Source organism: Phacochoerus africanus, chromosome 7 (genome assembly GCF_016906955.1).
Source record: "Phacochoerus africanus isolate WHEZ1 chromosome 7, ROS_Pafr_v1, whole genome shotgun sequence".
In the NCBI taxonomy this organism is placed as follows: domain Eukaryota; kingdom Metazoa; phylum Chordata; class Mammalia; order Artiodactyla; family Suidae; genus Phacochoerus; species Phacochoerus africanus.
The window spans coordinates 54,231,931-54,256,249 of record NC_062550.1 but is presented as its reverse complement, the minus strand read 5'-3'; the positions used below and the strand labels follow the sequence as shown (position 1 = coordinate 54,256,249).

Below are 24,319 nucleotides of genomic sequence, written 5' to 3'. Positions count from 1 at the left end.
AAATGGTTGGTTTTCCTATGCCTGAGAGTTATGCTTTATAGAACAATTGCTAATTTATATAGAAATTATAAGAAAAACAGACTTTTTCTCTTTTAATCTGTTCTTCGTCTTCTATTTTTATGCAAAAGAAACCATCCTCATGAATTTCATGAGTACCCTACCTCTCCAATCTTTATATGTTTACACAATTCTGTGCACACATAAACAATGTATAGAACTACTTTTTGAGTTTAATTTTTTGTAAACAGGGTAATGCTGTATATATGTCATTCTGATATTTTATTCAATATTATGTTGTGACTCATACTGATACATGTTTTTGAGTTCACTTCTATGTATTATTTCACTGCATAAATATACTAATATATTCCTCCATTCTTTTTATGTGTATAAATGATGCTGCAATGAGCATCCTTTTACTCGTTTCCCTCATAGACTTCTTAATAAATAGGGTTTGGCCCCATCCCTCACCAGACGCCACTCTATTTCTTTCTTTAACTTCAGAATTAATTTGTCAAAGAGTTATCTAGATGTGATGCCATTATTTCCTCATCTCTCACTTACTCCTCAAGTTGCTTCAGTTTTTCTTGTTGCCCTAGAAATCCACTAAAACCAATCTTGCTTAATAAGCAGGCATTAGGAAGTTAACCACATAATAAATGTGAGGCACAACATATAGGCTCTATTGTTACTCTCTGCTGTTCTAAGTCACTGGGTCCAACATTCATTCACACTAGGGCCACAGAGTCAACTGCAAGGTGCCAGTGGATCTAGTAACAACAAAAAGACACTTCTGGTGTTCAATATTTAAAGATTTAAAATACCATGATGTCTCACAGAAGGAGAAAGAGTAAGTGTTCTCACTTAATTTTACAGAGGAAGCCAGAACCAAAAATGTGATTTAGTGACCTGTCCAAGGTTCCATGTTAAGTCCAGTGTGTGGAAAACATGACCAAGCTTTCATTAAAAAATTTACTTATTTCTTGAATAAAATAGAATATTAAGCTATGTACTCTGTAAAGTGGTACCAAAGAAAGAGGCAAAGAAAAAGGCATCACCCTTGCTTTCCGGGAACTCACAGATGAGTGAGAACAGCAAGAGTGATAAGGTTTATACTAGACTGTGAAGTGATGCTCATAGTACCGTGGAAGGGAAGTCTGACTTCCTAAAGGGTTTGGGAAGCCCTCACATAAGGGATGGGGAAGACATTTAAAGGCTGGGGAATAATTCATCCAAGAAAGATGAACATGGGAAGTATATTTAAGGCAGAGTGGACAACATGAGTCTGACAGCCATGGAGTTTGACACATAGTAGGCACTCCATAAATATTTGGTTATCGTGTGGTAAATAAATGAAAGGGGAAAATGGACTCTTGCTGCTGGTGGGGGGTGGGTGACAAATAAGAAAGCCAAAGAGCTTTTTTGGGGTTCAGTTGTACTGTTCTGATCCATCTGAAAGAAGGGGAAAACAAAAGAGGAACAAGGAGTGGTTTCTATGTCTTCCATGTCACTTTATATAGCATGATCTCAGCATTTTTACAGTAATTCATTTTCTGCTAGGACTTTTCCTAAACACTTTAGGTAGATAAGTTTCCTAGAGATGGAGCTTATGTCTTATTTCTTAGTAACCCCATGAATGGTTGTCTAAGGGTGATGGTGACATGATTGATGCAAAGGAACCAAAAGACAAAGCAAAGGGTAAACTTACTTTAAAGTAGCTGAGTTAATGCCTATTTAGATCTTCTGACCATTTTTTCATTGGTGTATATAATATATATATATATATGTTTATATAGCTATGTGAGATGTTTGTATATTTTAGATTTTAATCCCTTGTCAATTGCTTTGTTTACAAAGATTTACTCCCATTCTATGTGTCCTCTTTTGTTTTCTTTATGGTTCCCTTTGCTGTGCAAAAGCTTTTAAGTTTATTTAGGTCCCATTTGTTTATTTTTGTTTTTTTTTCATTACTCTAGGAGGTGAATCCAAAAAGATATTGATGCAATTTATGCCAGAGAGTGTTCTGCCTGTGTTTTCCTCTAGGAGTTTTATAGTATGTTTAGGTCTTTAATCCATTTTGAGTTTATTTTTATGTGTGGTATTAGAGAATGTTCTAATTTAATTTTTTTACATGTATCTATCATTTTTCCCAGCTTGTCTTTTCTCCATTGTATATTGAAGAGCTTGTCTTTTCTCCATTGTGTATTCTCACCTCCTTTGTCATATATTAGTTGACCATAGGTGTGTGGGCTTATCTCTGGGTTTTATTTTCTGTTCTATTAATCTATAGTTTTGTTTTTGCAAGAGTACCATACTGTTTTGATGGCTGTAGCTTTTTAGACATTTCTCCAAAGAAGAATGACAGATGGCCAAAAAGCACATGAGAAAATGTTCAACCTCACTACCTTTTGGAGAAATTCAAATAAAAACTGCATTGAGGTACCACCTCACACTAATCAGAATGGCTGTCATCAAAAAGTCTACAAACAATAAATGCTGGGGGGAGGTTGAGAAAAGGGAACCCTCCTACACTGTGGGTGAGAATGTAAACTAATGCAACCACATGGAGAACTGAATGGAGGCTCCTCAAACAACTAAATATAGAACTATTATATGATCCAGCAATCCCACACCTGGGCGATCCAGAGAAAACCATAATTTGAAAAGATACATGCACCCCAATGTTCATTGCAGCACTATTTACAATAACCAAGACATGGAAGCAATATAAATGTCCATTAAATGTCCATCAAGAGTGGAATGGGTGAAGAGGATGTGGAATAAATAAATATATATATATATATTCCATGTTATAACATATATATTCCATTATATATACAAAATATATATTCCATTTATATATATATATAAAACTCAGTGAAAAATAAGGAAATAATGACATTTGCAGCAACATGGATGCACCTAGAGATTATCCTATTTGTAGTTAAGTCAGAAGAGAAAGACAAGTACCATGTGATATCACTATTATGTGAAATCTAAATAAATAATACAAAAGAACTTATTTTTCAAACTTATTTTTTGTATTATTATTCTTTTTTTAATAGTTATTTCCCTTATACAATTTTTTTTTCTACTGTACAACGTGGTGACCCAGTTACACATACATGTATACCTTCTTTTTTCTCACATTAGCATGCTCCATCATAAGTGACCAGACATAGTTCCCACTGTTACACAGCAGGATCTCATTGCTAATCTGCTCCAATGGCAATAGTCTGCATCTATTAATCCCAAGCTCCCCAACCACCCCACTCCCTCCCCTTCCCCCTTGACAACCACGAGTCTATTCTCCAAGTCCATGGTTTTCTTTTCTGTGGAAGGGTTCATTTGTGCCTTATATTAGATTCCAGATATAAGTGATATCTCATGGTATTTGTCTTTGTCTTTCTGACTTACCTCACTCAGTATGAGAGTCTCTAGTTCCATCCATGTTGCTGCATATGGCATCATTTCGTTTTTCTTTATGGCCCAGTAGTATTCCATTGTGTATATATACCACATCTTCCTATGCCAATCATCTGTTGATGGACATTTGGGTTGTTTCCATGTCTTGGCTATTGTGAATAGAGCTTCGATGAACATGTGGGTGCATGTGTCTTTTTTAAGGAAAGTTTTGTCCAGATATATGCCCAAGAGTGGGATTGCCAGGTCATATGGTAGCTCTATGTATAGATTTCTAAGGTTCCTCCATACTGATCTCCATGGTGGTTGTACCAGCTTAGATTCCCGCCAACAGTGCAGAAGGGTTCCCTTTTCTCCACATCCTCTTCAACATTTGTTATTTGTGGATTTATGAATGATGGCTATTCTGACTGGTGTGAGGTGGTACCTCCGGGTAGTTTTGATTTGCATTTCTCTAATGATCAGGGATATTGACCATTTTTTCATGTGCTTGTTGGCCATCTGTACATCTTCCTTGGAAAAATGTCTATTCAGCTGTCTTGCCCATTTTTCTTTGGATTGTGGGCTTTTTTGCCGTTGAGTTGTATAAGTTGCTTGTATATCCTAGAGATTAAGCCCTTGTCAGTTGTACCATTTGAAAGTATTTTCTCCCATTCTGTATGTTGTCTTTTTGTTTTCTTTTTGGTTTCCTTTGCTGTGCAAAACTTGTCAGTTCGATGAGGTCCCACTGGTTTATTTTTGCTCTTATTTCTGTGGCTTTGGGAGAGTGACCTGAGAAAACATTTGTAAGGTTGATGCCAGAGAATGTTTTGCCTATGTTCTCTTCCAGGAGTTTGGTGGTGTCTTGTCTTACATTTAAGTCTTTCTGCCATTTTGAGTTTATTTTTGTGCATGGTGTGAGGGTGTGTTCTAGTTTCATTGCTTTGCATTCGGCTGTCCAGGTTTCCCAGCAATGCTTGCTGAAAAGACTGTCTTTATCCCATTTTATGTTCTTGCCTCCTTTGTCAAAGATTAATTGGCCATAGGTGTCAGGGTTTATTTCTGAGTTCTCTATTCTGTTCCGTTGGTCTGTCTGTCTGTTTTGGTACCAGTACCACACTGTCTTGATGACTGTGGCTTTGTAATATTGCTTGAAGTCTGGGAGAGTTATGCCTCCTGCTTGGTTTTTGGTCCTTGGAATTGCTTTGGCAATTCTGGGTCTTTTGTGGTTCCCTATAAATGTTTGGATTGTTTGTTCTAGTTCTGTGAAAAATGTCATGGGTAATTGGATAGGGATTGCATTGAATTTGTAGATTGCTTTGGGTAGTATGGCCGATTTTACAATATTAATTTTTCCAACCCAGGAGCATGGAATATTTTTGCATTTCTTTATATCTTCTTTAATTTCCTAGATTAATGTTTTGCAGTTCTCGGCATATAGGTCCTTTACCTCCTTGGTCAGGTGTTCAAAGGTATTTGATTTTTGGGGGTGCAATTTTAAAAGGTATTTTTGTATTCCTTTTATACTACTTCATTAGTATACAGAAATGCAACTGATTTCTGAATGTTAATCTTATATCCTGCTACCTTGCTGAATTTGTGGATCAGTTCAAGTAGTTTTTGGGTTGAGTCCTTAGGGTTTTCTATATATAGTATCATGTCATCAGCATACAGTGACAATCTTACCTCTTCTCTTCCTATTTGGATGCCTTTTATTTCTTTTGTTTGTCTGATTGCTGTGGCTAGGACATCCAAAACTATTTTGAATAAAAGTGGTAAGAGTGGGCATCCTTGTCTTGTTCCAGATTTTCATGAGAAGGCTTTCAGTTTTTCCCCATTGAGGATTCTATTTGCTGTGGGTTTGTCATAAATGTCTTTGATTATGTTAATGTATGTTTCTTCTGTACCCATTTTGGTAAGAGCTTTGATCATAAATGGATGTTGGACTTTGTCACATGCTTTTTCTTCATCTATTGAGATGATCATGTTGTTTTTAACTTGTTATTGTGGTGTATGATGTTGGTTGATTTGCATATGTTGAACTATCCTTGTACACCTGGGATGAATCCCACCTGGTCATTTTTTTTATATGTTGTTGGATTCTGATTAAAATTTTGTTGAGAATTTTTGTGTCAATATTCATCAAAGATATTGGCCTATAGTTTTCTTTTTTGGTGGTATCTTTGTCTGGTTTTGGAATTAGGGTGATGGTGGTATCATAGAATGTCTTTGGGAGTGTTCCTTCTTCTTCAACATTTTTAAAAAGGAGGGTGGGTATAAGTTCCTCTTTGTATGTTTGGTAGTATTCACCTGTGAAGCTATCTAGTCCTGGATCTTTATTTGTAGGGACTGTTTTTATGACATATTCAATTTCATTTCTAGTGATCTAGAAATGATTGCATTAGAAAAATTAATATTTTAAAAATGGCCATACTACCCAAAGCAATCTACAGATTCAATGCAATCCCTATCCAATTACCCATGACATTTTTCACAGAACTAGAACAAACCATCCAAAAATGTATATGGTTCAGTTGATCTATTTCTTTTTGATTCAGTTTTGGCAGTCTGTAAGACTCTAGAAGGTTGTCCATTTCTTCCAGGTTGTCAAATTTTTTGGCATAAAATTGTCCATAGTATTCTCTCTCTGTTTTTTGTGTTTCTGTAGTATCCCTTGTGACTTTTCCTTTTTCACTTCTGATTTTGTTTATTTGGGTTTTCTCTCCTCTTCTTAGTCTATCCAGAGGTTTGTCAATTTTGTTTACCTTTTCAAAGAACCAGCTCTTGATTTTATTGATTTCTTCTATTGTTTTTTAATCTCTATTTTATTGATTTCCTCTTTGATCTTTATGATTTCCTTCCTTCTGCTGACTTTAGGTTTTGTTTTTTCTTCTTTTTCTAATTCATTTAGGTGTTGGATTAAGTCGTTAATTTGAGATTTTTCTTCTTTTTTTAGGAAGGCCTGTATTGCTATGAATTTCTCTCTGAGCACTGCTTTTGTGATCCCACAGATTTTTGAGTGGATGTGTCTTCATTATCATTTGTATCGAGGTATTTTTTACTTTCTTTCTCTATTTCCTCATTGACCCATTTGTTTTTTAGTAGCATGTTGTTTAGTCTCCATTTAGTAAGTTTTTTCCTCATTTCTATTCCTATGGTTGATTTCTAGTTTCATGCCATTGTGATCAGAGAAGATACTTGAAATAACTTCTATAGTCTTAAATTTGTTGAGGTTAGCTTTGTGTCCCAGTATGTGATAAATACATCTGCGTTCCATGTGCAGTTGAGAAGAATGTATATTCTGATTTTTTTTGGATGTAATGTCCTGAAAATGTCAATTAAGTCTAAATTTTCTATTGTGTCCTTTAAGATCTCTGTTGCCTTATTGATTTTATGTCTAGAGGATCTGTCCATTGTTGTGAGTGGGGTGTTAAAGTCTCCTACTATGATTGTATTCACATCGATTTCTTCTTTTATGTCTGTTAGTATTTGTTGTAGGTATCTGTGTGCTCCTATATTAGGGGCATGGATATTGATGATTGTAATATCCTCTTCTTGAATGGATCCTTTAACCATTAAATAGTGTCCTTCTTTGTCTTTCTTAGTGGCCTTCATTTTAAAGTCTATTTTGTCTGATATGAGTATTGCAACTCCTGCTTTCCTGTCTTGTCCATTGGCATGAAATATCTTTCCCATCCCCTCACTTTCAGTCTATATGTGTCCTTTGCTCTAAGGTGAGTCTCTTGTAGGCAGAAAATTGAAGGTTTTTGCTTTTTTATCCAATCTGCCACTCTGTGTCTTTTGATTGGAGCATTAAGTCCATTGACATTTAAGGTGATAATTGATAGATGTTTGTTTATTGCCATTTTAAACCTTGTTTTCCAGTTCATTCTGTTTCTCTTTTCTTCTTTTCTTTTTTTTGGGTTGGATGGTTTCCATTTATTTTATGCTTGAGTATTTTTCTTTTCAGTTTTTGTGAATGTAATGTTTGGTTTTGATTTGTGGTTGCCCTGTTTTTTAAGCATGTTAAGCTCTTCCTATATCTGCTTGCTTTTGCCTGATAGTCATATAGGCTCAGACACATCATTAAAATTTAAAAAAAAGAATCTATATTTTCTTACTTTCTTTCCCCACATTGTATGATTTTGCGGGTTTTTTTGTTTTGTTTTGTTTTGTTTTTTTGTTTTTTTTTTTAACATCTTCATGTTTAGATCTGTATTCTGGCTTACTTAAGTGATGCTTTCCAATTGTGGTTTCTTCCATCCTAATTCTTCATTTTCTCTTTTCTTTCTCTCTTTTTTTAATTTAGAGAAGCCCTTTCAGTATTTCTTTTAGAATGGGTTTAGTATTGCTGTACTCTTTTAGCTTTTGTTTGTTGGAGAAATTCTTTATTTCCCCTTCTAATTTAAATGATATTCTTGCTGGATAGATTATTCCAGGTTGCAAATTATTTCCTTTCAGCACTTTAAATATATCTTGCCACTCCCTTCTGGCCTGCAGGGAAATGCAGATTTCTGTGGAGAAATCAGCTGATAGCCTTATGGGGGTTCCCTTATAATTAATGCTTTGTTTTTCTCTTACTGCCTTTAGAATCCTCTCTTTATCTTTAACTTTTGCCATTTTTATTATGTCTTGGTGTGGGCTTGTTTAGGTTCAGCTTGTTTGAGGCCCTCTGTAATTTCTGTATCTTGATATCAGTATGCTTTAGATTTGGAAAGTTTTCAGCCATAATTTCTTCAAATATATTTTCAATCCCCTTTTCTTTTTCTTTTCCTTCTGGAATTCCTATTATGTGTAGATTGGTCCACTTTATATTATCCCATAGGTCTCTTATATTGCTTTCATGTTTTTTTCATTTGTTTTTCTGTCTGCTGTCCCAACTGGGTGATTTCCATTATTTTATCTTCCATGTTGCTAATTCGTTCCTCTTCATTATTCATTCTACTCTTTATTGCCTTAAGCTCAGTTTGTATCTCTGCAAATGAATTTTCTAGTTTTTCTTGACTCCTCCTTATATTTTCTAGTTGCTTTATGAAGGAATCTGCATTACTGTTAATATCCTCTCTTAATTCCTTCATTATTTTCAATACCTCCCTTTTGAACTCAATGTTTGTCAGACTGCAGAGGTCTGTTTCACTGTTGACTGCTTTAGGTGAGTTCTCCTGTTCCTTTAACTGGAAATGTTTTCTGTACTTCTTCATCTTGCTTGTGTTTTACTTTTTCTCAGGAGCTTTAGTCTCAGTGCCCAACCCCCACCTGAGCACCTCAGGCTGTGGTGTCTGGGCCGGTGGTTCAGATGGTCTGTGCAGCTCTCACTCTGCTTTGCTGTTCTCAGTCCAGCTGCTGCGTTTTTCTCCCAAAATCAAACTTATGATAACCAAAAGGGAAACAATGGTGGGGGGGGGATAAATTGGGGGAATGGGATTGACATATATATACACCATTATATATAAAGTAGATAACTACAAAGACCTACTATATAGCACAGGGAAATTCACTCAATATTCTATAATAACATATATGGGGGAAAAGAATGGATATATATTACATACATATAAAACTGATTCACTTTACTATACACCTGAGACTAATACAACATTGTAAGTCAACTATACTCCAATAGAAAATAGACAGAACACTGTAAACTAGCTACAATGGAAAAAAAAATAAAAAATCTTTAAGAAAAAAAATAAAGTAGATTAGATAACAAAGCTTTCTTGACAGACAGCTACTTAGTACAAGGGACCCAGAAACACTCAAGGTCAGATGGGCAAGCTTCTGTTAGTCACCTTTAGATCCCCCTAGAATCCCTGTCAATGATGCCACCTGACTCAGAGAAGATACTGTCAAGCTCTTTGAGAAGCTCCTATTTTCTGATCTCCCAAGAAATATTTACAACTTCTTGCCCCTCCCAAATATTCTGAAGACTCTGGTTATATGCCTGTCTGATCACCAAGCAGAAGAACTAAAAACAGTTTCAGTAACTTCTTGGTTACTTCCTATAAATCTGGGTAAATCAGAAGGATACCACCACTTAGCATGTGCAGATCCAAGCCTTCAGGCCTGCTTCAGTCCTATTCTGGCATGCCCTAAAATAAATTTTCTCTTCAAGACAAAATGCTTTCATGACATGAATAAAAGTAGAAGTAGAACAACAAGTAGAACAAGAGAGTACTCTAAATGTCCTTTAATGAAATCTGCTGTTTTTCTGTCCATTAGTATAAACAAGACAACTAAAAGGGGTGAGAACCTTTGTGACATAGTTATACAAAAACATCCAAGAACTGAATGTTAAAATTGTAATTATTTCAATTAACAAATATTTGGGCCATAGAGAATAATAATACTTCAGGCTAGATTCTGACCTCTTGGGTTTATGTCCAGCTTTACACCCACTATGTTAATTATGCTTTATGAGCAATGCTTTTCACCTACAAATACAAAAATATGATATTTATTATTATTATTAATCATAATCTATTTCTACATTATTTGAAGAAGACTAAGATGGGATAGAGGAGGAATGGGGGAAGTATACTGAAAAGAAATGTTCATATAGTTTGAAAGCTAGAGATGACCCTTTTATTTATGAGGACAGAGTCCCTAGAACTCTATTCTACTCACATTTTTGATTTCTGCTGGGAGAAAGAGAATAAATGGGAAATTAATTGCCCTCCATCTCAGCCACTATAGCAGTGAGAGCCAACACTACACATTTCATAACTTTAAGCCATATTAAACTGGGGGAAGTCTTTGAAACCTTTACCTATATCCTTTGTTTAAAAGGTATAAACTGAGAACTAGAACCATTAAAAATTATACACTATCGTGGCTATAGACCAGTGACTAGTTGCTGGATAGTTTTATAGGGAAATAATTTATTGTGTACAGTGTCAAGTTCTCTGTAATTTCACTTTCTTCATCAGTGAAGAAAAGCTATTAATTTGCTTTCTGTAAAATGGCAATAATTTCTACCTTATAAATTTGAACTGAAGATTAAATAAAATGTTACATTTATGCAGTCACATAGGAAAAGCCCTCCCCAATGGTAACTATTATCATCATTATCATCATCAGCTATTTATAACAAACCTAGTTTTACAAAGTATTTAAAGTGGATTTCAGTAAAAGACACAACTGTTTCTATGCTATATACCTGAAACTAATATAATATTGTAAATCAACTATACTTCAATCAATAAAACATCTACATTAAAGTTATTAAAGCAGAGATAATGACTTTTTAAAAAGTATTAAATAGTCTACTGAGGTTTTTTTTGGCAGAGCATGTAAAGATTTCTTCATAATTACTTACATAATAACTATTAACTGATAAAAAGTAAAACATCATTTAATAATTCAAAGATTTTTTTTTCTTGGCACTAAAGTATGAATGCCATTTCTCATAAGATATAGTTGATAAACAATACTAAATAATGCAGGTGACAATATACCCATCAATGATTTTACAGCAAATCCCAAAGCTTTACTATTTTAATAAAAATAAAGGGCACACCATTGTGCTATACCTTGGTGAAAATGTTTAGAAGTGAATTGCCTAACTTTTATTCATAGAAGTGAAAATTAGGGTATAAGTTAAATTTCCTAGAGAAAGAAATGTTTCTCTAGTCAGCAGCTTCCAAACCAGAATAAATATCAAAATTACTCAAACTTTTATTAAAATTCTGGTACACTACCCCACATCTTGTGAAAAGGATCTTCCTTGGGTGGGATCCAGGCATATATTTTTTATAAAGCTCTTCAGATGATTATAATGAGCCCCTATCAAGGAGTCACCACCTTAAAGCTACCTTCTGGTCCAGCATTTGCTTTAAGTGATTAAAATAAATTTAAATTTTAAATCATGAAACATTTCAAATGTTTGGCATGTCTGTTTGCTCTCTTCCTTGGTACTGTTGTCACGTATTTTACTTCTCTATATGTTGTACAAACCATGAAATGTTGTTATTGTTTCTGCTTTAAACAATTATCTGTTAAGGAATGTAGAAAAAAACGTACTGGATGTATACTTTACATTAACCATTTTCAGTGATCTTTCCTGCAATATGTGATTCTGAGTTTCAGTTGAGTATTACTCTTCAGCCTTATTACAATGAATCCTATCAGCTATTTGCCATATGAAAATGTCTTTTACCTTCATTTTGAAATGTATAGTATGCTGGAGATAGAATTCTGGACTGAAAGAATATTTTTCTTTCTACTACTTTAAATGCATCCTTTGATTGTCTAATAGCTTGCATTGTTTCTAAAAAGCTGTCAGTGATATTTATCTTATTTTATACCTTGCATTTAATATTTATTTTTCCTCAGAAAAAGAAATATTAAATGCTTTTTTTTATTTCTGTATTTTATTTTTTAATACTATTTCTCCAATACATTCTTTTTTTTTTCTACTGTACAGCATGGTGACCCAGTTACACATACATGTATACCTTCTTGCTTTAGGTATTATGGCCATTTTTTAGAATAACACTCAATGGAGAAAGGCTGAAAGCCTTCCCACTAAAATCTGGAACAAGACAAGGATGCCCACTCACCACTGTTATTCAGCACAGTACTGGAAGTCTTAGCCACAGGAGTCAGACAAACAAAAGAAATAAAAGGCATCCAAATAGGAAGAGAAAAGGTAAAACTGTCACTGTATGCAGATGATATGATACTATACATAGAAAACCCTAAGGACTCAGCCCAAAAACTATTTGAAATGACCCACAAATTCAGCAAGGTAGCAGGATATAAGATTAACATTCAGATTAACATTCAGTTGCATTTCTGTATACTAACAATGAAATAGTATAAAAGGAATACAACAATACAATACCTTTTAAAATTGCACCCCAATAAATCAAATACCTGGGCATACACCTGACCAAGTAGGTAAAAGACTTATATGCCGAGAACTATAAAACATTAATCAAGGAAATTGAGGAAGACATAAAGAAATGCAAAGATATTCCATGCTCCTGGGTTGGAAAAATTAATATTTTAAAAATTGTCATACTCCCCAAAGCAGTCTTCACACTGCTTTTAAGACATTCTTTCAGCTGTGCCTTGGGGTGGGTTTCTTTGGATTTAACCTGCTTAGTGTTCTATGAGCTGCTTGGAGATATGCATTAGAGTTTTTGTCAAATTGGAAAATTTGAGGACATTCATCAATTATGCCCCATTCTTTTTCTCCATTCCGATATACACATATGTTAAATCATTGATTTAACATTGATGTTGTCTTAGAGGTCTCTGAGAATCAGTCCTTTTTTTTTTTTTTTCCTTTCAACTTTTCTACCACCTACTCCCAGGCTTCATTCTTTTGTTTTGTCTTCAAGTTCATTGATATTTTTTTCATTGATGACCTGCTCTTAAGCATATCCAATGAGTTCTGATTTTAGAAATTTTATTTTTCAGTCTTTCTGTTTTACTTTTCAACATTATTATGTTCATGTTTTCCTTAAAGGACTTGAATATGTTTTTGAGAGTTAAAGTCTTTGTCTGCCAGTTTCATTTTCTCTCTCTTTTTTATTGACATATTTTCAATTCTCAATTATCAGTCATATTTTTCTTCTGAGATATTGTTACATTTATTTATTTGTTTATTTATTTTAGGGCCATACCTGCAGCATATGGAAGTTCCCAGGCTAGGGGTCGAATCAGAGCTACAGCTGCTGGCCTACACCACAGCCATGGCAACATAGGATCCAAGCCACATCTGCGACCTACACCACAGCTCATTTGGCAATGCCGGATCCTTAACTGACCGAGTGAGGCCAGAGATTAAACCTGCAACCTCATGGATACTAGTAAGATTCATTTCCACTGTGCCCTTTTTACTTTTATATGAATAATACACATTATGATTATTATTTTGGTGGATATCTAAATTTCATTGTTTTTCTTTAAATCGGTGTGGGTTTTTTTGGCAGGGGAAAGGTGCATGCAGTTAAGTTTCTTGCAGATCAGCTTGATTCTTTCAAGGTCTGCCTTATAAACTTTGTTAAGATGGGGGTAGACTGTCTTTCACTTTAGGAGTACTTTATTCCTCCTGTTAAGAGTTGGCATTTCTGTAGTCACTACCTAATATCCCAGGTTTCATAAAGGCTCTTTTAATGGCTAGATCTTGACTGTCTCCCAGCCTTGTATGAGCTCTAGGACTTTTTTAGTTCACTTTTGAGTAGTTACAGTAGTTTCTCTAACTCTGTGGAATTTCAGATATACATTCGTGGCTTAGTATTCAGCAAAGTTTCAAGGAAAGTCCTATGTAAACTTCCTAAGTTTTTTTTTCTTAAATCAAAAATTTCAGCCAACTCAACCCTCTTGATCTTATTGCTATCTGCTGACCTCAGCATAACTGCCACCCTCTGCTTGAGTTTCTCTTTCATGCACTACAATCTAGAGATCAACTCTAAGCAAAAAGCTAGCTTAATCTTGTTTTTCTTCTTTCAGGGATCATAATCCTATATTGACCATTGCCCAATCCATGCAATAAATGTTTTCTAGTCATTTGCTATGTGGGCAAATCTGGTGCAAGTTATTGCACCAGGGCAAAAAGACAAAATCTTATTTTTTTGTTTCCATAAGTAAATAAAAAAAAAACTAATGATTTCATTTCTCTCCTAATTTATAGCATTATCTAAGTTTTTTATTAATTCTGAGTTAATCATTATAAATTATAATTTTCTATAAAATTTGATTTCTTAATGTTTTAATAAACTTATTCCATAAAGATGTTCGTAGTATTTCTTAGAATTTAAAATGTTAAAATTTCAAATCTTTTAAAAATATACCTTTTCTCAGGATCAATATTTATAATTTTTTTAGCAGTAGTCTTGCAAAATTTTTGTATTTTATTAAATTTTCCCCAGCAGATTTGCATTTTATATTTCATTGTTGTTGAAAACTATGTTAAGCTTTTTTTTTTCTTTTTTGACTGCCACATGACATATGGAGTTCCCTGGCCAGGGATCAGCTCCCTTAACCCACTGCATTAGGCCAAGGATCGAACCTACTTCCTGGTGCTGCAGAGGCACCACAGATCTAGTTGTACCACAGCAGGAACTCCAGCAGCTGAGATTCTAATGGGAAACCTTAACTTAGTAGGTCAATTTAGAGAATACTGCCATCTTAATTTTAAGTCTTTCAGTCCATTAAAATGGAATGTCTTCATTCTTACATCTTTTTTAACTTCTTTGAGTAAAGTTTTTCTTTCTTTTTTTAGTTTTTATTATAGAAGACATGCTTCTAAAACAGGTAAATTTATTTGTAACTATTTTATTCTTTTTGGTGCTGATAGAATTTTTAAAGTATTATTTTCAGATTGGTCATTGCCAGTATATAGAAATAAAATTGACTTTTGTGTTTTAGTCTTGTATCTTGCAACCTTGTTTAATGTGTTTATTAGTTCCAATTTTTTTTTAAATTTTACCCTTGACCTAGAAAGTATAAAGTTAATCAGTAGCTTTATCCACCTTCCAGTCGATACAGAGATCTTAGAATGCTTTAACTCCATTTCAACCATCACAAATAATATCTTTCCCATCCCATTTCTGGAATTTCCGACTATATTCTTCTACAGAAGGTTGGCTTTGAGTGACATCATTAAGATGATTGAATAATAAGTAGCTCATATTCCCCCCAACAAGATGAATTTGATATTCATCCACAGACAAAGGTGCCTTTATGGAATATGTAGAACCCAGCATCATATGCCAAGGGACCTGGGAGAAAGCTTGCCTACCCATTCATCAGGTAATAAACACACAGACTTTGGTCACAGATATGGATGCTGCAGTACACTGTGAACCTCCAGCCCCTCTTGGCTGTGGTCGAGGAGCCCCTATGAACATACTGTCTTAAACAGTCACCCATGGATGAAAGAGCCTTTGTGGAAGTCCAGTAGTACAGCAGAGAAGTTCTGGAAGATCATTGTGAGTTTGGACACATCAGAGAGGGTAAGAGGAAAGCATCTTTCCTTTCTGTTCATTGCATCCACAATGCAGGTTTTTTTTTTTCCCTTAAGAAAAATAAAGCAAAGACTACTTTAGTGATGAGCCAGTAGTAGTGATTTGGAAGGAATGGTAATTTAATACGATCATCATCATCAAGGCGGATTAAAACAAAGCTGTCTAAAATGACTTTGCATCTGAAAGAGAATGGATATGTGTACATGTGTAACTGAATCACTTTGTTGTACAGCAGAAATTATCACAACATTGTAAATCAACAAACCTTTGATAAAAATTTAAAAATAAAAAAAAGACTTTGCAGTGACATGATGCCTTAAGAAACAAATTGCTCATTAACTGCTTCCACATATCATGTTCTTTACAAACTTTTCTCCTTTCTTGACTGAAGCTTTCAGGTCAGGAATGACCATGGTTATCATCTTCTCTTCAAAAGAGAAGATTTTGCCAATGTTTTCATACTTCTCAATGCCCATTTTCACCAGCATTAGTGGTATGGAAAATTAAGGAAATTCATTCCTTAACAAAGGATTTAACAAAGGAACATTTGACAACCCCATCTTTTCCATTCATTGCATCCACCAGGGAGATTTTTAAAAAATTATTATCTGACTTGGAAAGGAGGAGGTAAAAATCACCTCTTCTCAAATGATGTAATCTTATATCTAGAAAATATATGTCCTAAAGACTCTACCAAAAGTCTGTTAGAAATATCCAACAAATTTAGGAACGTTTTGTGTAAAAAATCACCATACAGAACTCAATTGTGTTTCTTTACACTAACAATGAAATATCTGAAAAAGATATAGAGAAAATCCCATTCACAATAGCATCAAAAGCAATGAAATACTTGAAATAAATTTAACCAAGTTGGAGAAATATTTTTACATTGAAAACTATGACTTTAGTGAATAAAACTGAAGACAAAAAATGGGAAGATTTCCCATGTTAATGGATCATAAAAATTAATATTGATAAAAGACCCCTAATACTCAAAGCTATAAACAGATTCAATGCAATCCCAGCCAAATTCTAGCGGTATTTTTCACATAAAAAGAAAAAAAAATCCTAAACTTCATGTGAAAGCACAAACCCTGAAGAGTTAAATCAATCCTGAAAAAGAAGCACAAAGCTGAGGCATCATACTTCCTAATTTCAAACTATATTACAAAGCTATAGTAATCAAGACAGGATGGTACTTGCATACAAGTAGACACATACACCAATTACGGAATACAGAGCCCAAATATAGGCCCTAAAATATGCAGTCAACTAGTATTTGTAAAGAGAGCCAAGAATATGCAATGGGGAAAAAATAGTCTCTTCAATAAATGATGCTGAAAAAATTAGAAATCATTTGCAGAAAAATGAAATTGTATCCCTTTTTATGCCTTCCATAAAATTTCTAGAAGAAAACTTAGTGGAAAAGGTCTTTGACATTGGTCTTGGCAATGATTTTTGGACATGACACCAAAAGCACAAACAACATTTTGCTTATTTTATTAAGCAAAAGTAAATAAATGGGACTACATCAAACTCTGAACAACAACAACAACAAAAAAAAAACAATCAACAAAATGAAATAGCAATGTATAGAATGGGAAAAATATTTCCAAGCCATCTATCTGATAAGGGTTAATATCCAAAACGTATAAGAAACTTATGTAGGGAGTTCCTGTCGTGGTGCAGTGGTTAACAAATCCGACTAGGAACCATGAGGTTGCAGGTTCGGTCCCTGCCCTTGCTCAGTTGGTTAGCGATCCGGTGTTGCCGTGAGCTGTGGTGTAGGTTGCAGACGCAGCTCCGATCCCAAGTTGCTCTGGCGTAGGCCGATAGCTACAGCTCCGATTCGACCCCTAGCCTGATAACCTCCATATGCCGCGGGAGAAATAGCAACAACAACAACAACAACAGCAACAACAAAAGAAAAAGGCAAAAGACAAAAAAAAAAGAAAGAAACTTATGTAAATCAATAGAAAACAAAACAAACACATCTAATTTAAAAATGGGCAAAGAGCTTGAATAGACATTTTTCAAAAAAAGACATACAAGTGACTAATAGGTACATGAAAAGATGCTCAATATCACGAATCATCAGATAAATGAAAATCAAGTGAAGTTATCACTTTAGAATGGTTGTTATCAAAAAGACAAGAGGTAACAAGTACTGGTGAGGATGTGTAGTAAAGGAAGTGCTTGACAAAGAGATGCAGGTGTTGGGAGTGAAGGTATACTTGAAGCCAATGCTGGGGGTGAGAAGGAGGAAGGAAGAGACCAAGAGAATATGTGCAGGGCATTGGCTCTCTTTTTTTAAATTAAATTAAATTTTATCTCTCTCTCTCTCTTTTTTTTTGGTCTTTTTTTGGTCTTTTTTCTTTTTAGGACCGCACCTGTGGCATATGGAGGTTCCCAGGCTAGGAGTCTACTCAGAGCTGTTGCTGCAGGCCTATGCCACAGCCACAGCAACACCAGATCCTAGCCAAATCTGTGACCTACACCACAGCTCACAGCAATGCTGGATCTTTAACCCAATAAGTGAGGCCAGGGATCAAACCTGCAACCTCACGGTTCCTAGTCAGATTCATTTCCACTGCACCATGATGGGAACTCCTATTTTATGCTTTAAGTTTTATTGAAGTATAGTTGATTTACAAGGTTGTGATAATTTCTGCTGTACAACAATGTGACCCAGTCATATATATACACATATATATGAATACACATATCCATTCTCTCTCAGATTCTTTTCCCAAATAGATTATCACAGAATACTGTGTATAGTTCTTTGTGATATACAGCAGGTCCTCATTGACCAATCATTCCATATGCCTCAGTGTGAATGTGCCAATCCCAAACCCCCAGTCCATCCCTCCCACATCACCCCCTCCTGTTCCCTTTGGTAACCATAGGTTTTTCAAAGTCTGTGAGTTTGTTTCTGTTCTGCAAATAAGTTCAATTGTATCATTTTTTTTTAAGATTATGCATATAAGTGATATCACATGATATTTGTCTTTCACTGTCTAACTTCTCTTAGTATGATAATCTCTAGGTCAGTCCATGTTGCTCCAAATGCCATCATTTCATTATTTTTATGGCTGAATAATATTCCATTATGTATATGTACCACATCTTCTTTATCCATTCCTCTGTTGATGGACATTTAGGTTGCTTCCATGACTTGGCTATTGTGAATAGTACTGCAGTGAACACTGGGGTGCATGTATCTTTTCTAATTATGGTTTTCTCTGGATAAATGCCCAGGGGTGGGATTGCTGGATCATATAGTAGTTCTCTTAAGTTTTTGAGGAACATCTATACTGATTTCCATAGTGGTTGCATCAGTGTACATTCCCACCGACAGTGTAAGAGGGTTCCCTTTTCTCCACACCCTCTCCAGCATTTACTGTTTGTAGAGTTTTTGATGATGGCCATTCTTGCTGGTGCAAACTGGTACCTCAGAGTTGTTTTGATTTGCATTTCTCTAAAAATTAGTGATGTTGAGCATCTTTTCATGTATTTTTGGCTATCTGTATGTCTTCTTTGAAGAAATGTCCATTTAGATCTTCTGCCCATTTTTTAATCGGGTTGTTTTTTTGTTTGTTCGATACTGAGCTGCAGAAGGTATTTGTATATTTTGGAGATTAATCCCTTGTCATTTACTTCATTTGCAAACATTTTCTCCCATTCTGTGGTTTGTCTTTTTGTTTTGTTTATGGTTTCCTTTGCTGTGCAAAAACATTCAAGTTTAATTAGGTCCCATTTGTTTATTTTTGAAGGGATTTGATTTATGTATATGTATGATTGATTCACTTTGCTGTACACCTGAAACTAACACAACATTGTAAGTCAACTATACGCCGATAAAATTTAAAAAAAAAAAACAGGAAGGGAATGATACCTTTTCTCTTTAGTCATCATAATCGTTGAATCTGAAGGTATATGTCACTTAAGTAAGGTCTCAATTGTTTCTTTCTCTGTTTTTTTGTGTTTGTGTGTGTGTGCTGCTACCATTATCTAGAATCTGTCTCAGGACTTCTATTATTTGTCTCTTTATTTTGCCTTAATTTATTCTCTGTATCTCTTAACATTTTATAATTCCCACCTTTTTATCTATCTGTGCATATTCTACATAAGATGCTAAGTTCTAGTTTCCATTTTATGGTTTTCTGGACTTTAATCTGTTTCTTTAATGTGGTCCATTGAATTTTTAATTTATTATTATTTTTTTTAGGGTCACACCTGAGGCATATGGAAGTTCCCAGGCTAGTAGTCAAATCAGAACTGCATCTAGTGGCCTACTCCGCAGCCATTGCAACACCAGATCTAAGCCATGTCTGCAACCTACACTGCAGCTCATGGCAATGTCAGATCCTTAACCCACTGAGCAAGGCTAGGGATTGAACCCACATCCTCATGGATACTGTGCGGGTTCTTAACCTGCTGAACCACAATGGGAACTCCTGATTTTAATTTCAATAACTATATATATTATTTTCATGCCACTGTTTTTTTTAAAAATTTGCCTTTTTGATAGTGTATTATTCTTACCATATGCTTTCTATTTCTTTTGTTATTTTCAGCATATATAGATTTTTCAGATTTTCCCGTAATTTCAAATTTGGGGATTATGTGTATTTAATCTTGCTAATGAAGTATTGTTTCCTTGTGTGTTTTTAAAAATGTTTTATTTCAAAGTCATTAGCAGACTGTGTGTGTGTGTGTGTGTGTGTGTGTGTGTATGTGTGTGTGTGTGTGTTCTTGCCTGCCGCACTCATGACAGAGAGAATCCTAAATGAGCTTTAGTTGTGGAAGTGTTTCTCCAAAGGTGTTTTGAATTTGCATTTGTTGATGCAAGGTGCTCGATAGCAATTATTTTTCCTGCATAGTTATTGTTTTGATAAATCTTGTGTCCTCCCCCCAAACATGCAAAATCAGGCCTCATTTGTTCATAGTTCATGGTATCAAGTTTACATGGTGATTTTTTTTTTTTCTTTTTGACCCAGATCCTCAGGCAATGGCAAAATTTCTTGCCATTTCCTTAGCCCCATGTGGGTGTTTCCATTATGTCTTTTCACTCAAGACAAAGCCATTGATGGTTCTGGCTTATAGGGTTCTCATTTCTACCTTCCTATTCAAATATATTCTAAAATTCCCCTCTTTTTGTGACTTTAACTGAATTTTAAACACAAGCTTCTAGATAGTAGAGCCTATTTACAGACCACCACACTATTTCCTATCATATGCAGCTGCTGAATTTCAGGTCTATTTTTACTTCAGCATCTGGGTACATCTCTTCCTCTTTTAGTGTCTCTTTCTATATTATCTCACTATTCCTAGAAGAATATGCACTTATTAGGTTAATATTATGGGAGTTGGTAACATTCTCAAATCTTTTGGGAAGATCAAGAAGGATTCTGGAGTGCCTTAGTGCTTCCTGCAACTAGGATGGACTCCTTTTCAAAGAAAATGTCTGCTGAAAATCCAAAGTTATTTTGTCTGAAAGAATGAGAGTGCTGTTTTATTGTGTTACTAACAGCCAAATATCCCTAGACTTAGGAAAGGAGGTAGGGTTAAAATCATACTATCATCTTCAACACACCCTTTGGATTGAGGGTCAGTGACTTCGTTTTTTTCATGGCGTTAAGCAAGCATGTATATATGTAGCACCTTTCCTTCCATGGAATACATATAAAATTTATTTTATTTGATTTTCCAGAGTGTTACATATAGCAACCTGGAAGTCTCAGTAGGTCTGGTGCCCTGCGTAAAACTCAGTGCTGGTGTTCACAAGCAGATCACTCACTGGATCCAGACTGACACAGGTATGTGCTTTTAAAGAAATATATAATATTGTCCTATTGCCTTTTGTTTTCCTCACTAAATATGATCCCTGATTAGCTTCATGGTAAAAATACTGTATTGGGAACACGTTCAAATTTAAACATTGAAGAAGAGTACGGACATTTATCGAATCCTTGCATCTGTGTTCCAGGCTCTAAACATTTATTATCTCATTGTCTTCTTCTATCAACTATGCACTCAGGTATTACTTCTCATTTTGTAAGATGAGAGAACTGAAGCTTAGATAAGTTCATGGATTTATCCAAGATGACATAACTGATAAGGATGTGTATGACTTCTAAGTATCTGCTCTTTGTACTCTGACACTGACAGTAAAGGAAGGGGTTTTTGAAAAAGTGGAAAGATAAACTATACCAGCCAGGATGGATTTGTAGTTAAAAATCACTCTGATTAAATTAGGAATGAATTTGATACAGGGAATAAGGAGCTTGCAAAAGCAATTGGGAGGGCTGGAATAGCACTCTCTGGTTTAGGACCCCAAGAATATCTCCTAAAAGGATAATGTAGAACTGGCCCCCCCAGGAGCCACCATCAGAAAGGTGAGGAACCTTGGAGCAATAGTTTAAGCTCCAATGGCACACTTTTCAGGTATTGATTTAAGTTATGGTGCTACATTTCCAACAGTGGCTTCAGAGTCATGCTTTGCCTATTAGATCTCTCCCTAGGAGACAAATTATCCCTCACCTTGCCCCTTGACACCAGGGCCATCTGCTAGCACTACTCCAGCAAAACTCAGTACTTCCAGGGCTGTGCTTTTCCCAACCTAGTCAATAGAAATGGTAAAATATTGGTCTTTGCTTCTCTTCCCTTTTCCAAATAGTTCACAAGTATACCTGATGGGTCAGACCTAAAGCACATCTGGAACCGAAGCTGTAAGGGAGTCCAGCAAATGCGGTATTTAACTTTGTAGCCTCTGCAACACAGAAAGACACACTAAAAGAAGAATCGAATGAATATTGGGGTACCAATTCACTATATTCACTTTCCTGGGGATAGTAATGAGAAAGACTCCGTGGGGGAATATTCCTCCAGAAACTTGTTTGGAATAATGAGTCTAACTAGGACAACAAGGAAAAGCTTCCAGGGGAGAGATTGAAAAACACTATTTTCCTGAGAAATACAGCATGGAAAACCTCCACTGGGGAGCCTGTGGGCTTTATTTGCCTAGAATAAAACCATACATATACATTTCAAAGTGCATTTTTCCATATAATTTATGGCCCCAAATATTTTATTTTTACTATTTTAAGTCAAATTTACCTGATAATAGTTTTTCTAATTAAAATGAAATAGGAGGAGTTTCCCCTTATGGCTCAGCAGAAATGAATCCAACTAGTATCCATGAGGATTCTGTTTCAGTACCTGGCCTCACTCAGTGGGTTAATGATCTGGTGTTGCTGTGAGCTGTGGCATAGGTCACAGATGTGGTTCAGATCTGGCATTGCTGTGGCTGTGGTGTAGGCTGGCAGCTGTAGTTCTGGATTTGATCACTAGCCCAGGAATTTCCATATGCTGCAGGTGTGGCCCCCAAAAGCAAAAACAAACAAACAAAAAAAAAAACAACAAAAAAAGAGGGAGTCCCCGTTGTGGCTCAGCAGGTTAAGAACCCCACTAGTATCCATGAGGATGTGGGTTCAATCTCTGGCCTTGCTCAGTGGGTTAAGGATCCGGCATTGTGGCGAGCAGCAGTGTAGGTTGCAGACATGACTCAGATCTGGTGTTGTTGTGACTGTGGTGTAGGCTGGCAGCTCCAGCTCTGATTCAACCCCTATCCTGAGAATTTCCATATGCCACAAGGGCATCCCTAAAAAGAAAAAAATAATGAAGTATATAAAGCCTCTGTAAATAAGTTGCTATATTATTGTTAACAATATGAATAAGTGTATGTACAATACCTCTAAGAAAAAACTCAAAATATTTTATAAAAACCTATAGTCAGAAAAAATGATTTTATTTGCTCTGTGCAAATGGCAATACCCTTCTTCTTATATCATGCTACCAAGTTTGTATTCTGTTCAGGATTTCTACATCATTTCATGCAATCCCACTTTACTAGCCTAAGGAATGCATGTTCTTCATGGAGCAAATGAATTCCTTGCATATATTTCCATAAAATCAAACCAAAATGAGAGGTAGTTTGTGAAGTTGTTTTAACCTGCTGCCTGATTCTTGTTAGACTCTTTCTACATTCCTTTATGTCCCTTTCTACATTCCTTTACGTCCTAGGCACACAGTCCCTGGTTATTTCCATGACTGCTAAAATGGTATTACCATCTCAAGTTTGTGGGGGGTGAAGGAGAAACATGATAGGAATATCAGGAAGGAATGGCTCACTCATGAACAATCTCCTGATATTTTGAAGTGATTAAGTTTGAGTTGCTAAGAGGGAGAGTGGGGAAACATGCCCTAGTTTTCTTTTCCTCCCGTTTCCTGTTGCGTTATGTGGCTTCTTGAATGTTGCATAATATAAATCAGCTTACTGCTAGAAGACTACGTTTTAGCTTGCAAACTCAGCAAATTTACTTAACTTCATTTTTCCAGTTGGAGATCTGCACCAATTCAGGCCAAGAGAGTATCTCATGTCACCTAATGCAACAAATAGATCCTGGAGTATTCATGGCAATATCCACAATGTTGGCAGACTAAGATTTCCTTTCCTCTGCCAAGCACCATCAACGTTATTTTTGGGTGGATCTGAATCCGAATAGTCCACAGTTTCCATTACATCGTCCTAATTGTTAAAAGGGGGGCCTGCTATAATTCTTGAAAACTAGTCTGTTTAGTTGTACTCGTTACCATAACATCAGATTGAAATATTGCCTCTTTCCATTGGTTTGGCTGCAGCATAGCAGCCAGCCTAGTAGCATCAAGGCATTAGGAAGGCAAAGCAATCCACAGTCAACAGTATGAATGGAACAATTCACACTGTTGTACATAGATATAGAGGTTAAACCCAAACACATGAAAAAGTGATGCTGGAAGCACTTGGGAACAGCTGGGCCAGATGAATAACTCAATTGGATGCCATGAGGAACAAATTAAACAACTGACTGGAGACCAGGCTGCTCCTGTGACAGACA

At 35.5% G+C, this 24,319-nt stretch overlaps 1 long non-coding RNA gene across 1 annotated transcript in view; it reads left to right on the top strand.

Moving 5' to 3' along the window:
• Positions 1-22,456, top strand: part of LOC125131773 (uncharacterized) — an 86,577-nt gene extending 64,121 nt beyond the window's left edge. The window contains exons 2-3 of the long non-coding RNA XR_007136015.1: positions 21,094-21,199; positions 22,060-22,456. This is a non-coding gene — a long non-coding RNA (uncharacterized LOC125131773). The remainder of the gene's footprint in view (positions 1-21,093; positions 21,200-22,059) is intronic.
• The last annotated feature ends 1,863 nt before the right edge of the window (positions 22,457-24,319 follow it).